Here is a 16,979-nt window from a genome sequence, read left to right as displayed (position 1 = left end):
CGTTTCTGAGTTGTGAGCATGTGGATTAGTGAACTTTCATCCACCAAAGAAGGCATATATTACACTTTGAAATATTTACTCTGACTTCATAAGTTTTTCGTATCACCAGGTTCTAAAATCGGACATTTGGCAGTAGAAAACACTCTTTGAGCGAATTCTCACCAATACACATGTAATTTACATTGTTTACATAACCATGGCATTCCGTATTCCGAACATGTTTCATGCATTCCGGATTCCTCAAACATGCATTTCTGAGCTGTGAACATGCGCATGACAGATGTTTCAACCACCAAACAAATTAATTATGCACTTTGAAATAGTTCCTTGGACTTCGTTGCTTCTCCTATCACCAGTTTCAAGAATCACACTTTGATCCCAGAAAAACCCTCTTGGAGCGAATTCTACCCTAGAGATATGTAATTTGAATAGATTCCTTCAACATGATATTCCGTGTTCCGTACATGTTACATGCATGACGGATTCGACAAACATCCATTCCTGAGTTGTGAGCATGTGGATTACTGATTTTTCATCCTCTATAAAAGGAATAATTTCATATAGACTCGTGTACACATTTTCACAAGCTTTCCCTAACACAAGTTTCGAATTCGTTCATTTATCACAGAAGAATTCTTCTGGAGTGTATCCAACCTGATAGATATTTAATTTACCTGAATTCTATCAACATGGCATTCCGGGTTCCGTACATGATACATGCATGATGGATTCGAGAAACATGCGTTTCTGAGTTGTGAGCATGTGGATTAGTGAACTTTCATCCACCAAAGAAGGCATATATTACACTTTGAAATACTTACTCTGACTTCATAAGTTTTTTGTATCACCAGGTTCTAAAATCGGACATTTGGCAGTAGAATATACTCTTTGAGCGAATTCTCACCAATACACATGTAATTTACATTGTTTACATAACCATGGCATTCCGTATTCCGAACATGATTCATGCATCACGGATTCCTCAAACATGCATTTCTGAGCTGTGAACATGCGCATGACAGATGTTTCAACCACCAAACAAGTTACTTATGCACTTTGAAATAGTTCCTTGGACTTCGTTGCTTCTCCTATCACCAGTTTCAAGAATCACACTTTGATCCCAGAAAAACCCTCTTGGAGCAAACTCTACCCTAGAGATATGTAATTTGAATAGATTCCTTCAACATGATATTCTGTGTTCCGTACATGTTACATGCATGACGGATTCGACAAACATGCATTCCTGAGTTGTGAGCATGTGGATAACTGATTTTTCACCCTCTATAAAAGGAATAATTTCATATAAACTCATGTACACATTTTCACAAGCTTTCCCTAACACAAGTTTCGAATTCGTTCATATTTCACAGAAGAATACTTCTGTAGTGTATTCAAACTGATAGATATTTAATTTACATGAATTCCATCAACATGGCATTCCGGGTTCCGTACATGATACATGCATGACGGATTCGAGAAACATGCGTTTCTGAGTTGTGAGCATGTGGATTAGTGAACTTTCATTCACCAAAGAAGGTATATATTACACTTTGAAATATTTACTCTGACTTCATAAGTTTGTTGTATCACCAGGTTCTAAAATCGGACATTTGGCAGTAGAAAACACTCTTTGAGCGAATTCTCACCAATACACATGTAATTTTCATTGTTTACATAACCATGGCATTCCGTATTCCGAACATGTTTCATGCATCACGGATTCCTCAAACATGCATTTCTGAGCTGTGAACATGTGCATAACAGATGTTTCAACCACCAAACAACTTACTTATGCACTTTGAAATAGTTCCCTGGACTTCGTTGCTACTCCTATCACCAGTTTCAAGAATCACACTTTGATCCCAGAAAAACCCTCTTGGAGCGAATTCTTCCCTAGAGATATGTAATTTGAATAGATTCCTTCAACATGATATTCCGTGTTCCGTACATGTTACATGCATGACGGATTCGACAAACATGCATTCCTGAGTTGTGAGCATGTGGATTACTGATTTTTCATCCTCTATAAAAGGAATAATTTCATATAGACTCGTGTGCACATTTTCACAAGCTTTCCCTAACACAAGTTTCGAATTCGTTCATTTTTCACAGAAGAATTCTTCTGGAGTGTATCCAACCTGATAGATATTTAATTTACCTGAATTCTATCAACATGGCATTCCGGGTTCCGTACATGATACATGCATGATGGATTCGAGAAACATGCGTTTCTGAGTTGTGAGCATGTGGATTAGTGAACTTTCATCCACCAAAGAAGGCATATATTACACTTTGAAATACTTACTCTGACTTCATAAGTTTTTTGTATCACCAGGTTCTAAAATCGGACATTTGGCAGTAGAATATACTCTTTGAGCGAATTCTCACCAATACACATGTAATTTACATTGTTTACATAACCATGGCATTCCGTATTCCGAACATGATTCATGCATCACAGATTCCTCAAACATGCATTTCTGAGCTGTGAACATGCGCATGACAGATGTTTCAACCACCAAACAAGTTACTTATGCACTTTGAAATAGTTCCTTGGACTTCGTTGCTTCTCCTATCACCAGTTTCAAGAATCACACTTTGATCCCAGAAAAACCCTCTTGGAGCGAATTCTACCCTAGAGATGTGTAGTTTTAATGGATTCCTTCAACATGATATTCCGTGTTCCGTACATGTTACATGCATGACGGATTCGACATACATGCATTCCTGAGTTGTGAGCATATGGATTACTGATTTTTCATCCTCTATAAAAGGAATAATTTCATATAGACTCGTGTACACATTTTCACAAGCTTTCCCTAACACAAGATTCGAATTCGTTCATTTTTCACAGAAGAATACTTCTGGAGTGTATTCAACCTAATAGATATATAATTTACATGAATTCCATCAACATGGCATTCCGGGTTCCGTACATGATACATGCATGACGGATTCGAGAAACATGCGTTTCTGAGTTGTGAGCATGTGGATTAGTGAACTTTCATCCACCAAAAAAGGCATATATTACACTTTGAAATATTTACTGAGACTTCATAAGTTTTATGTATCACCAGGTTCTAAAATCGGACATTTGGCAGTAGAAAACACTCTTTGAGCGAATTCTCACCAATACACATGTAATTTACATTGTTTAAATAACCATGGCATTCCGTATTCCGAACATGTTTCATGCATCACGGATTCCTCAAACATGAATTTCTGAGCTGTGAACATACGCATGACAGATGTTTCAACCACCAAACAAGTTACTTATGCACTTTGAAATAGTTCCTTGGACTTCGTTGCTTCTCCTATCACCAGTTTCAAGAATCACACTTTGATCCCAGAAAAACCCTCTTGGAGCGAATTCTACCCTAGAGATATGTAATTTGAATAGATTCCTTCAACATGATATTCCGTGTTCCGTACATGTTACATGCATGACGGATTCGACAAACATGCATTCCTGAGTTGTGAGCATGTGGATTAGTGATTTTTCATCCTCTATAAAAGGAATAATTTCATATAGTCTCGTGTACACATTTTCATAAGCTTTCCCTAACACAAGTTTTGAATTCGTTCATTTTTCACAGAAGAATACTTCTGGAGTGTATTCAACCTAATAGATATATAATTTACATGAATTCCATCAACATGGCATTCCGGGTTCCGTACATGATACATGCATGACGGATTCGAGAAACATGCGTTTCTGAGTTGTGAGCATGTGGAGTAGTGAACTTTCATCCACCAAAGAAGGCATATATTACACTTTGAAATATTTACTCTGACTTCATAATTTTTTTGTATCACCAGGTTCTAAAATCGAACATTTGGCAGTAGAAAACACTCTTTGAGCGAATTCTCACCAATACACATTTAATTTGCATTGTTTACATAACCATGGCATTCCGTATTCCGAACATGTTTCATGCATCACGGATTCCTCAAACATGCATTTCTGATCTGTGAACATGCGCATGACAGATATTTCAACCACCAAACAAGTTACTTATGCACTTTGAAATAGTTCCTTGGACTTCGTTGTTTCTTCTATCACCAGTTTCAAGAATCACATTTTGATCCCAGAAAAACCCTCTTGGAGCGAATTCTACCCTAGAGATATGTAATTTGAATAGATTCCTTCAACATGATATTCCGTGTTCCGTACATGTTACATGCATGACGGATTTGACAAACATGCATTCCTGAGTTGTGAGCATGTGGATTACTGATTTTTCATCCTCTATAAAAGGAATAATTTCATATAGACTCGTGTACACATTTTCACAAGCTTTCCCTAACACAAGTTTCGAATTCGTTCATTTTTCACAGAAGAATACTTCTGGAGTGTATTCAACCTAATAGATATATAATTTACATGAATTCCATCAACATGGCATTCCGGGTTCCGTACATGCTACATGCATGACGGATTCGAGAAACATGCGTTTCTGAGTTGTGAGCATGTGGATTAGTGAACTTTCATCCACCAAAGAAGGCATATATTACACTTTGAATTATTTACTCTGACTTCATAAGTTTTTTGTATCACCAGGTTCTAAAATCGGACATTTGGCAGTAGAAAACACTCTTTGAGCGAATTCTCACCAATACACATGTAATTTACATTGTTTACATTACCATGGCATTCCGTATTCCCAACATGTTTCATACATCACGGATTCCTCAAACATGCATTTCTGAGCTGTGAACATGCGCATGACAGATGTTTCAACCACCAAACAAGTTACATATGCACTTTGAAATAGTTCCTTGGACTTCGTTGCTTCTCCTATCACCAGTTTCAAGAATCATACTTTGATCCCAGAAAAACCCTCTTGGAGCGAATTCTACCCTAGAGATATGTAATTTGAATAGATTCCTTCAACATGATATTCCGAGTTCCGTACATGTTACATGCATGACAGATTCGACAAACATGCATTCCTGAGTTGTGAGCATGTGGATTACTGATTTTTCATCCTCTATAAAAGGAATAATTTCATATAGACTCGTGTACACATTTTCACAAGCTTTCCCTAACACAAGTTTCGAATTCGTTCATTTTTCACAGAAGAATACTTCTGGAGTGTATTCAACCAAATAGATATATAATTTACATGAATTCCATCAACATGGCATTCCGGGTTCCGTACATGATACATGCATGACGGATTCGAGAAGCATGTGTTTCTGAGTTGTGAGCATGTGGATTAGTGAACTTTCATCCACCAAAGGAGGCATATATTTCACTTTGAAATATTTACTCTGACTTCATAAGTTTTTTGTATCACCAGGTTCTAAAATCTGACATTTGGCAGTAGAAAACACTCTTTGAGCGAATTCTCACCAATACACATGTAATTTACATTGTTTACATAACCATGGCATTCCGTATTCCGAACATGTTTCATGCATCACGGATTCCTCAAACATGCATTACTGATCTGTGAACATGCGCATGACAGATGTTTCAACCACCAAACAAGTTACTTATGCACTTTGAAATAGTTCCTTGGACTTCGTTGTTTCTTCTATCACCAGTTTCAAGAATCACATTTTGATCCCAGAAAAACCCTCTTGGAGCGAATTCTACCCTAGAGATATGTAATTTGAATAGATTCCTTCAACATGATATTCCGTGTTCCGTACATGTTACATGCATGACGAATTCGACAAACATGCATTCCTGAGTTGTGAGCATGTGGATTACTGATTTTTCATCCTCTATAAAAGGAATAATTTCATATAGACTCGTGTACACATTTTCACAAGCTTTCCCTAACACAAGATTCGAATTCGTTCATTTTTCACAGAAGAATACTTCTGGAGTGTATTCAACCTAATAGATATTTAATTTACATGAATTCCATCAACATGGATTTCCGGGTTCCGTACATGATACATGCATGACGGATTCGAGAAACATGCGTTTCTGAGTTGTGAGCATGTGGATTAGTGAACTTTCATCCACCAAAGAAGGCATATATTACACTTTGAAATATTTACTCTGACTTCATAAGTTTTTTGTATCACCAGGTTCTAAAATCGGACATTTGGCAGTAGAAAACACTCTTTGAGCGAATTCTCACCAATACACATGTAATTTACATTGTTTACATTACAATGGCATTCCGTATTCCGAACATGTTTCATGCATCACGGATTCCTCAAACATGCATTTCTGAGCTGTGAACATGCGCATGACAGATGTTTCAACCACCAAACAAGTTACTTATGCACTTTGAAATAGTTCCTTGTACTTCGTTGCTTCTCCTATCACCAGTTTCAAGAATCACACTTTGATCCCAGAAAAACCCTCTTGGAGCGAATTCTACCCTAGGGATATGTAATTTGAATAGATTCCTTCAACATGATATTAAGTGTTCCGTACATGTTACATGCATGACGGATTCGACAAACATGCATTCCTGAGTTGTGAGCATGTGGATTACTGATTTTTCATCCTCTATAAAAGGAATAATTTCATATAGACTCGTGTACACATTTTCACAAGCTTTCCCTAACACAAGTTTCGAATTCGTTCATTTTTCACAGAAGAATAATTCTGGAGTGTATTCAACCTAATAGATATATAATTTAAATGAATCCCATCAACATGGCATTCCGGGTTCCGTACATGATACATGCATGACGGATTCGTGAAACATGCGTTTCTGAGATGTGAGCATGTGGATTAGTGAACTTTCATCCACCAAAGAAGGCATATATTACACTTTGAAATATTTACTCTGACTTCATAAGTTTTTTGTATCACCAGGTTCTAAAATCGGACATTTGGCAGTAGAAAACACTCTTTGTGCGAATTCTCACCAATACACATGTAATTTACATTGTTTACATTAACATGGCATTCCGTATTCCCAACATGTTTCATGCATCACGGATTCCTAAAACATGCATTTCTGAGTTGTGAACATGCACATGACAGATGTTTCAACCACCAAACAAATTACTTATGCACTTTGAAATACTTCCTTGGACTTCGTTGCTTCTCCTATCACCAGTTTCAAGAATCACACTTTGATCCCAGAAAAACCCTCTTGGAGCGAATTCTACCCTAGAGATATGTAATTTGAATAGATTCCTTCAACATGATATTCCGTGTTCCGTACATGTTACATGCATAACGAATTCGACAAACATGCATTCCTGAGTTGTGAGCATGTGGATTACTGATTTTTCATCCTCTATAAAAGGAATAATTTCATATAGACTCGTGTACACATTTTCACAAGCTTTCCCTAACACAAGTTTTGAATTCGTTCATTTTTCACAGAAGAATACTTCTGGAGTGTATTCAACCTAATAGATATATAATTTACATGAATTCCATCAACATGACATTCCGGGTTCCGTACATGCTACATGCATGACGGATTCGAGAAACATGCGTTTCTGAGTTGTGAGCATGTGGATTAGTGAACTTTCATCCACCAAAGAAGGCATATATTATACTTTGAAATATTTACTCTGACTTCATAAGTTTTTTGTATCACCAGGTTCTAAAATCGGACATTTGGCAGTAGAAAACCCTTTTTGAGCGAATTCTCACCAATACACATGTAATTTACATTGAAAACATAACCATGGCATTCCGTATTCCGAACTTGTTTCATGCATCACGGATTCCTCAAACATGCATTTCTGAGATGTTAACATGCACATGAAAGATGTTTCAACCACCAAACAAGTTACTTATTATGCACTTTGAAATAGTTCCTTGGACTTCGATGCTTCTCCTATCACCAGTTTCAAGAATCACACTTTGATCCCAGAAAAACCCTCTTGGAGCGAATTTTACCCTAGAGATATGTAATTTGAATAGATTCCTTGAACATGATATTCCGTGTTCCGTACATGTTACATGCATGACGGATTCGACAAACATGCATTCCTGAGTTGTGAGCATGTGGATTACTGATTTTTCATCCTCTATAAAAGGAATAATTTCATATAGACTCGTGTACACATTTTCACAAGCTTTCCCTAACACAAGTTTCGAATTCGTTCATTTTTCACAGAAGAATACTTCTGGAGTGTATTCAACCTAATAGATATATAATTTACATGAATTCCATCAACATGACATTCCGGGTTCCGTACATGCTACATGCATGACAGATTCGAGAAACATGCGTTTCTGAGTTGTGAGCATGTGGATTAGTGAACTTTCATCCACCAAAGAAGGCATATATTACACTTTGAAATATTTACTCTGACTTCATAAGTTTTTTGTATCACCAGGTTCTAAAATCGGACATTTGGCAGTAGAAAACACTCTTTGAGCGAATTCTCACCAATACACATGTAATTTACATTGTTTACATAACCATGGCATTCCGTATTCCCAACATGTTTCATGCATCACGGATTCCTCAAACATGCATTTCTGAGCTGTGAACATGCACATGACAGATGTTTCAACCACCAAATAAGTTACTTATGCACTTTGATATAGTTCCTTGGACTTCGTTGCTTCTCCTATCACCAGTTTCAAGAATCAAATTTGATCCCAGAAAAACCCTCTTGGAGCGAATTCTACCCTAGAGATATGTAATTTGAATAGATTCCTTCAACATGATATTCCGTGTTCCGTACATGTTACATGCATGACGAATTCGACAAACATGCATTCCTGAGTTGTGAGCATGTGGATTACTGATTTTTCATCCACTATAAAAGGAATAATTTCATATAGACTCGTGTACACATTTTCACAAGCTTTCATTGCACAAGTTTCGAATTCGTTCATTTTTCACAGAAGAATACTTCTGGAGTGTATTCAACCTAATAGATATTTAATTTACGTGAATTCCATCAACATGGCATTCCGGGTTCCGTACATGCTACATGCATGACGGATTCGAGAAACATGCATTTCTGAGATGTGAGCATGTGGATTAGTGAACTTTCATCCACCAAAGAAGGCATATATTACACTTTGAAATATTTACTCTGACTTCATAAGTTTTTTGTATCACCAGGTTCTAAAATCGGACATTTGGCAGTAGAAAACACTCTTTGAGCGAATTCTCACCAATACACATGTAATTTACATTTTTTACATTAACATGGCATTCCGTATTCCCAACATGTTTCATGCATCACGGATTCCTCAAACATGCATTTCTGAGCTGTGAACATGCACATGACAGATGTTTCAACCACCAAACAAATTACTTATGCACTTTGAAATACTTCCTTGGACTTCGTTGCTTCTCCTATCACCAGTTTCAAGAATCACACTTTGATCCCAGAAAAACCCTCTTGGAGCGAATTCTACCCTAGAGATATGTAATTTGAATAGATTCCTTCAACATGATATTCCGTGTTCCGTACATGTTACATGCATAACGAATTCGACAAACATTCATTCCTGAGTTGTGAGCATGTGGATTACTGATTTTTCATCCTCTATAAAAGGAATAATTTCATATAGACTCGTGTACACATTTTCACAAGCTTTCCCTAACACAAGTTTTGAATTCGTTCATTTTTCACAGAAGAATACTTCTGGAGTGTATTCAACCTAATAGATATATAATTTACATGAATTCCATCAACATGACATTCCGGGTTCCGTACATGCTACATGCATGACGGATTCGAGAAACATGCGTTTCTGAGTTGTGAGCATGTGGATTAGTGAACTTTCATCCACCAAAGAAGGCATATATTATACTTTGAAATATTTACTCTGACTTCATAAGTTTTTTGTATCACCAGGTTCTAAAATCGGACATTTGGCAGTAGAAAACCCTTTTTGAGCGAATTCTCACCAATACACATGTAATTTACATTGAAAACATAACCATGGCATTCCGTATTCCGAACTTGTTTCATGCATCACGGATTCCTCAAACATGCATTTCTGAGATGTTAACATGCACATGACAGATGTTTCAACCACCAAACAAGTTACTTATTATGCACTTTGAAATAGTTCCTTGGACTTCGATGCTTCTCCTATCACCAGTTTCAAGAATCACACTTTGATCCCAGAAAAACCCTCTTGGAGTGAATTTTACCCTAGAGATATGTAATTTGAATAGATTCCTTGAACATGATATTCCGTGTTCCGTACATGTTACATGCATGACGGATTCGACAAACATGCATTCCTGAGTTGTGAGCATGTGGATTACTGATTTTTCATCCTCTATAAAAGGAATAATTTCATATAGACTCGTGTACACATTTTCACAAGCTTTCCCTAACACAAGTTTCGAATTCGTTCATTTTTCACAGAAGAATACTTCTGGAGTGTATTCAACCTAATAGATATATAATTTACATGAATTCCATCAACATGACATTCCGGGTTCCGTACATGCTACATGCATGACGGATTCGAGAAACATGCGTTTCTGAGTTGTGAGCATGTGGATTAGTGAACTTTCATCCACCAAAGAAGGCATATATTACACTTTGAAATATTTACTCTGACTTCATAAGTTTTTTGTATCACCAGGTTCTAAAATCGGACATTTGGCAGTAGAAAACACTCTTTGAGCGAATTCTCACCAATACACATGTAATTTACATTGTTTACATAACCATGGCATTCCGTATTCCCAACATGTTTCATGCATCACGGATTCCTCAAACATGCATTTCTGAGCTGTGAACATGCACATGACAGATGTTTCAACCACCAAATAAGTTACTTATGCACTTTGATATAGTTCCTTGGACTTCGTTGCTTCTCCTATCACCAGTTTCAAGAATCAAATTTGATCCCAGAAAAACCCTCTTGGAGCGAATTCTACCCTAGAGATATGTAATTTGAATAGATTCCTTCAACATGATATTCCGTGTTCCGTACATGTTACATGCATGACGAATTCGACAAACATGCATTCCTGAGTTGTGAGCATGTGGATTACTGATTTTTCATCCACTATAAAAGGAATAATTTCATATAGACTCGTGTACACATTTTCACAAGCTTTCATTACACAAGTTTCGAATTCGTTCATTTTTCACAGAAGAATACTTCTGGAGTGTATTCAACCTAATAGATATTTAATTTACGTGAATTCCATCAACATGGCATTCCGGGTTCCGTACATGCTACATGCATGACGGATTCGAGAATCATGCATTTCTGAGATGTGAGCATGTGGATTAGTGAACTTTCATCCACCAAAGAAGGCATATATTACACTTTGAAATATTTACTCTGACTTCATAAGTTTTTTGTATCACCAGGTTCTAAAATCGGACATTTGGCAGTAGAAAACACTCTTTGAGCGAATTCTCACCAATACACATGTAATTTACATTGTTTACATTAACATGGCATTCCGTATTCCCAACATGTTTCATGCATCACGGATTCCTCAAACATGCATTTCTGAGCTGTGAACATGCACATGACAGATGTTTCAACCACCAAACAAATTACTTATGCACTTTGAAATACTTCCTTGGACTTCGTTGCTTCTCCTATCACCAGTTTCAAGAATCACACTTTGATCCCAGAAAAACCCTCTTGGAGCGAATTCTACCCTAGAGATATGTAATTTGAATAGATTCCTTCAACATGATATTCCGTGTTCCGTACATGTTACATGCATAACGAATTCGACAAACATTCATTCCTGAGTTGTGAGCATGTGGATTACTGATTTTTCATCCTCTATAAAAGGAATAATTTCATATAGACTCGTGTACACATTTTCACAAGCTTTCCCTAACACAAGTTTTGAATTCGTTCATTTTTCACAGAAGAATACTTCTGGAGTGTATTCAACCAAATAGATATTTAATTTACATGAATTCCATCAACATGGCATTCCGGGTTCCGTACATGCTACATGCATGACGGATTCGAGAAACATGCGTTTCTGAGTTGTGAGCATGTGGATTAATGAAATTTCATCCACCAAAGAAGGCATATATTACACTTTGAAATATTTACTCTGACTTCATAAGTTTTTTGTATCACCAGGTTCTAAAATCGGACATTTGGCAGTAGAAAACACTCTTTGAGCGAATTCTTACCAATACACATGTAATTTACATTGTTAACATAACCATGGCATTCCGTATTCCGAACTTGTTTCATGCATCACGGATTCCTCAAGCATGCATTTCTGAGATGTTAACATGCACATGACAGATGTTTCAACCACCAAACAAGTTACTTATGCACTTTGAAATAGTTCCTTGGACTTCGATGCTTCTCCTATCACCAGTTTCAAGAATCACACTTTGATCCCAGAAAAACCCTCTTGGAGCGAATTCTACCCTAGAGATATGTAATTTGAATAGATTCCTTCAACATGATATTCCGTGTTCCGTACATGTTACATGCATGACGGATTCGACAAACATGCATTCCTGAGTTGTGAGCATGTGGATTACTGATTTTTCATCCTCTATAAAAGGAATAATTTCATATAGACTCGTGTACACATTTTCACAAGCTTTCCCTAACACAAGTTTTGAATTCGTTCATTTTTCACAGAAGAATAATTCTGGAGTGTATTCAACCTAATAGATATATAATTTACATGAATTCCATCAACATGACATTCCGGGTTCCGTACATGCTACATGCATGACGGATTCGAGAAACATGCGTTTCTGAGTTGTGAGCATGTGGATTAGTGAACTTTCATCCACCAAAGAAGGCATATATTACACTTCGAAATATTTACTCTGACTTCATAAGTTTTTTGTATCACCAGGTTCTAAAATCGGACATTTGGCAGTAGAAAACACTCTTTGAGCGAATTCTCACCAATACACATGTAATTTACATTGTTTACATAACCATGGCATTCCGTATTCCCAACATGTTTCATGCATCACGGATTCCTCAAACATGCATTTCTGATCTGTGAACATGCGCATGACAGATGTTTCAACCACCAAACAAGTTACTTATGCACTTTGAAATAGTTCCTTGGACTTCGTTGCTTATTCTATCACCAGTTTCAAGAATCACATTTTGATCCCAGAAAAACCCTCTTGGAGCGAATTCTACCCTAGAGATATGTAATTTGAATAGATTCCTTCAACATGATATTCCGTGTTCTGTACATGTTACATGCATGACAGATTCGACAAACATGCATTCCTGAGTTGTGAGCTTGTGGATTACTGATTTTTCATCCTCTATAAAAGGAATAATTTCATATAGACTCGTGTACACATTTTCACAAGCTTTCCCTAACACAAATTTCGAATTCGTTCATTTTTCACAGAAGAATACTTCTGGAGTGTATTCAACCTGATAGATATTTAATTTACATGAATTCCATCAACATGGCATTCCGGGTTCCGTACATGATACATGCATGACGGATTCGAGAAACATGCGTTTCTGAGTTGTGAGCATGTGGATTAGTGAACTTTCATCCACCAAAGAAGGCATATATTACACTTTGAAATATTTACTCTGACTTCATAAGTTTTTTGTATCACCAGGTTCTAAAATCGGACATTTGGCAGTAGAAAACACTCTTTGAGCGAATTCTCACCAATACACATGTAATTTACATTGCTTAGATAACCATGGCATTCCGTATTCCGAACATGTTTCATGCATCACGGATTCCTCAAACATGCATTTCTGAGCTGTGAACATGCGCATGACAGATGTTTCAACCACCAAACAAGTTACTTATGCACTTTGAAATAGTTCCTAGGACTTCGTTGCTTCTCCTATCACCAGTTTCAAGAATCACACTTTGATCACAGAAAAACTCTCTTGGAGCGAATTCTACCCTAGGGATATGTAATTTGAATAGATTCCTTCAACATGATATTAAGTGTTCCGTACATGTTACATGCATGACGGATTCGACAAACATGCATGCCTGAGTTGTGAGCATGTGGATTACTGATTTTTCATCCTCTATAAAAGGAATAATTTCATATAGACTCGTGTACACATTTTCACAAGCTTTCCCTAACACAAGTTTCGAATTCGTTCATTTTTCACAGAAGAATACTTCTGGAGTGTATTCAACCTGATAGATATTTAATTTACATGAATTCCATCAACATGGCATTCCGGGTTCCGTACATGATACATGCATGACGGATTCGAGAAACATGCGTTTCTGAGTTGTGAGCATGTGGATTAGTGAACTTTCATCCACCAAAGAAGGCATATATTACACTTTGAAATACTTACTCTGACTTCATAAGTTTTTTGTATCACCAGGTTCTAAAATCGGACATTTGGCAGTAGAAAACACTCTTTGAGCGAATTCTCACCAATACACATGTAATTTACATTGTTTACATAACCATGGCATTCCGTATTCCAAACATGTTTCATGTATCACGGATTCTTCAAACATGCATTTCTGAGCTGTGAACATGCGCATGACAGATGTTTCAACCACGAAACAAGTTACTTATGCACTTTGAAATATTTCCTTTCACTTCGTTGCTTCTCCTATCACCAGTTTCAAGAATCACACTTTGATCCCAGAAAAACCCTCTTGGAGCGAATTCTACCCTAGGGATATGTAATTTGAATAGATACTTTCAACATGATATTAAGTGTTCCGTACAAGTTACATGCATGGCGGATTCGACAAACATGCATGCCTGAGTTGTGAGCATGTGGATTACTGATTTTTCATCCTCTATAAAAGGAATAATTTCATATAGACTCGTGTACACATTTTCACAAGCTTTCCCTAACACAAGATTCGAATTCGTTTATTTTTCACAGAGGAATACTTCTGGAGTGTATTCAACCTAATAGATATTTAATTTACATGAATTGTATCAACATGGCATTACGGGTTCCGTACATGATACATGCATGACGGATTCGAGAAACATGCGTTTCTGAGTTGTGAGCATGTGGATTAGTGAACTTTCATCCACCAAAGAAGGCATATATTACACTTTGAAATATTTACTCTGACTTCATATGTTTTTTGTATCACCAGGTTCTAAAATCGGACATTTGGCAGTAGAAAACACTCTTTGAGCGAATTCTCACCAATACACATGTAATTTACATTGTTTACATTACCATGGCATTCCGTATTCCCAACATGTTTCATGCATCACGGATTCCTCAAACATGCATTTCTGAGCTGTGAACATGCGCATGACAGATGTTTCAACCACCAAACAAGTTACTTATGCACTTTGAAATATTTCCTTTCACTTCGTTGCTTCTCCTATCACCAGTTTCAAGAATCACACTTTGATCCCAGAAAAACTCTCTTGGAGTGAATTCTACCATAGGGATATGTAATTTGAATAGATTCCTTCAACATGATATTAAGTGTTCCGTACATGTTACATGCATGACGGATTCGACAAACATGCATGCCTGAGTTGTGAGCATGTGGATTACTGATTTTTCATCCTCTATAAAAGGAATAATTTCATATAGACTCGTGTACACATTTTCACAAGCTTTCATAACACAAGTTTCGAATTCGTTCATTTTTCACAGAAGAATACTTCTGGAGTGTATTCAACCTAATAGATATTTAATTTACATGAATTCCATCAACATGGCATTCCGGGTTCCGTACATGCTACATGCATGACGGATTCGAGAAACATGCGTTTCTGAGATGTGAGCATGTGGATTAGTGAACTTTCATCCACCAAAGTAGGCATATATTACACTTTGAAATATTTACTCTGACTTCATAAGTTTTTTGTATCACCAGGTTCTAAAATCGGACATTTGGCTGTAGAAAACACTCTTTGAGCGAATTCTCACCAATACAAGTGTAATTTACATTGTTTACATAACCATGGCATTCCGTATTCCGAACATGTTACATGCATCACGGATTCCTCAAACATGCATTTCTGATCTGTGAACATGCGCATGACAGATGTTTCAACCACCAAACAAGTTACTTATGCACTTTGAAATAGTTCCTTGGACTTCGTTGCTTATTCTATCACCAGTTTCAAGAATCACATTTTGATACCAGAAAAACCCTCTTGGAGCGAATTCTACCCTAGAGATATGTAATTTGAATAGATTCCTTCAACATGATATTCCGTGTTCTGTACATGTTACATGCATGACAGCTTCGACAAACATGCATTCCTGAGTTGTGAGCATGTGGATTACTGATTTTTCATCCTCTATAAAAGGAATAATTTCATATAGACTCGTGTACACATTTTCACAAGCTTTCCCTAACACAAGTTTCGAATTCGTTCATTTTTCAAGGAAGAATACTTCTGGAGAGTATTCAACCTGATAGATATTTAATTTACATGAATTCCATCAACATGGCATTCCGGGTTCCGTACATGATACATGCATGACGGATTCGAGAAACATGCGTTTCTGAGTTGTGAGCATGTGGATTAGTGAACTTTCATCCACCAAAGAAGGCATATATTACACTTTGAAATATTTACTCTGACTTCATAAGTTTTTTGTATCACCAGGTTCTAAAATCGGACATTTGGCAGTAGAAAACACTCTTTGAGCGAATTCTCACCAATACACATGTAATTTACATTGCTTACATAACCATGGCATTCCGTATTCCGAACATGTTTCATGCATCACGGATTCCTCAAACATGCATTTCTGAGCTGTGAACATGCGCATGACAGATGTTTCAACCACCAAACAAGTTACTTATGCACTTTGAAATAGTTCCTAGGACTTCGTTGCTTCTCCTATCACCAGTTTCAAGAATCACACTTTGATCCCAGAAAAACCCTCTTGGAGCGAATTCTACCCTAGGGATATGTAATTTGAATAGATTCCTTCAACATGATATTAAGTGTTCCGTACATGTTACATGCATGACGGATTCGACAAACATGCATGCCTGAGTTGTGAGCATGTGGATTACTGATTTTTCATCCTCTATAAAAGGAATAATTTCATATAGACTCGTGTACACATTTTCACAAGCTTTCCCTAACACAAGTTTCGAATTCGTTCATTTTTCACAGAAGAATACTTCTGGAGTGTATTCAAC

Source organism: Vicugna pacos, unplaced genomic scaffold, assembly GCF_048564905.1.
Source record: "Vicugna pacos unplaced genomic scaffold, VicPac4 scaffold_20, whole genome shotgun sequence".
Lineage (NCBI taxonomy): Eukaryota > Metazoa > Chordata > Mammalia > Artiodactyla > Camelidae > Vicugna > Vicugna pacos.
Note: the sequence above shows the minus strand (reverse complement) of the source record.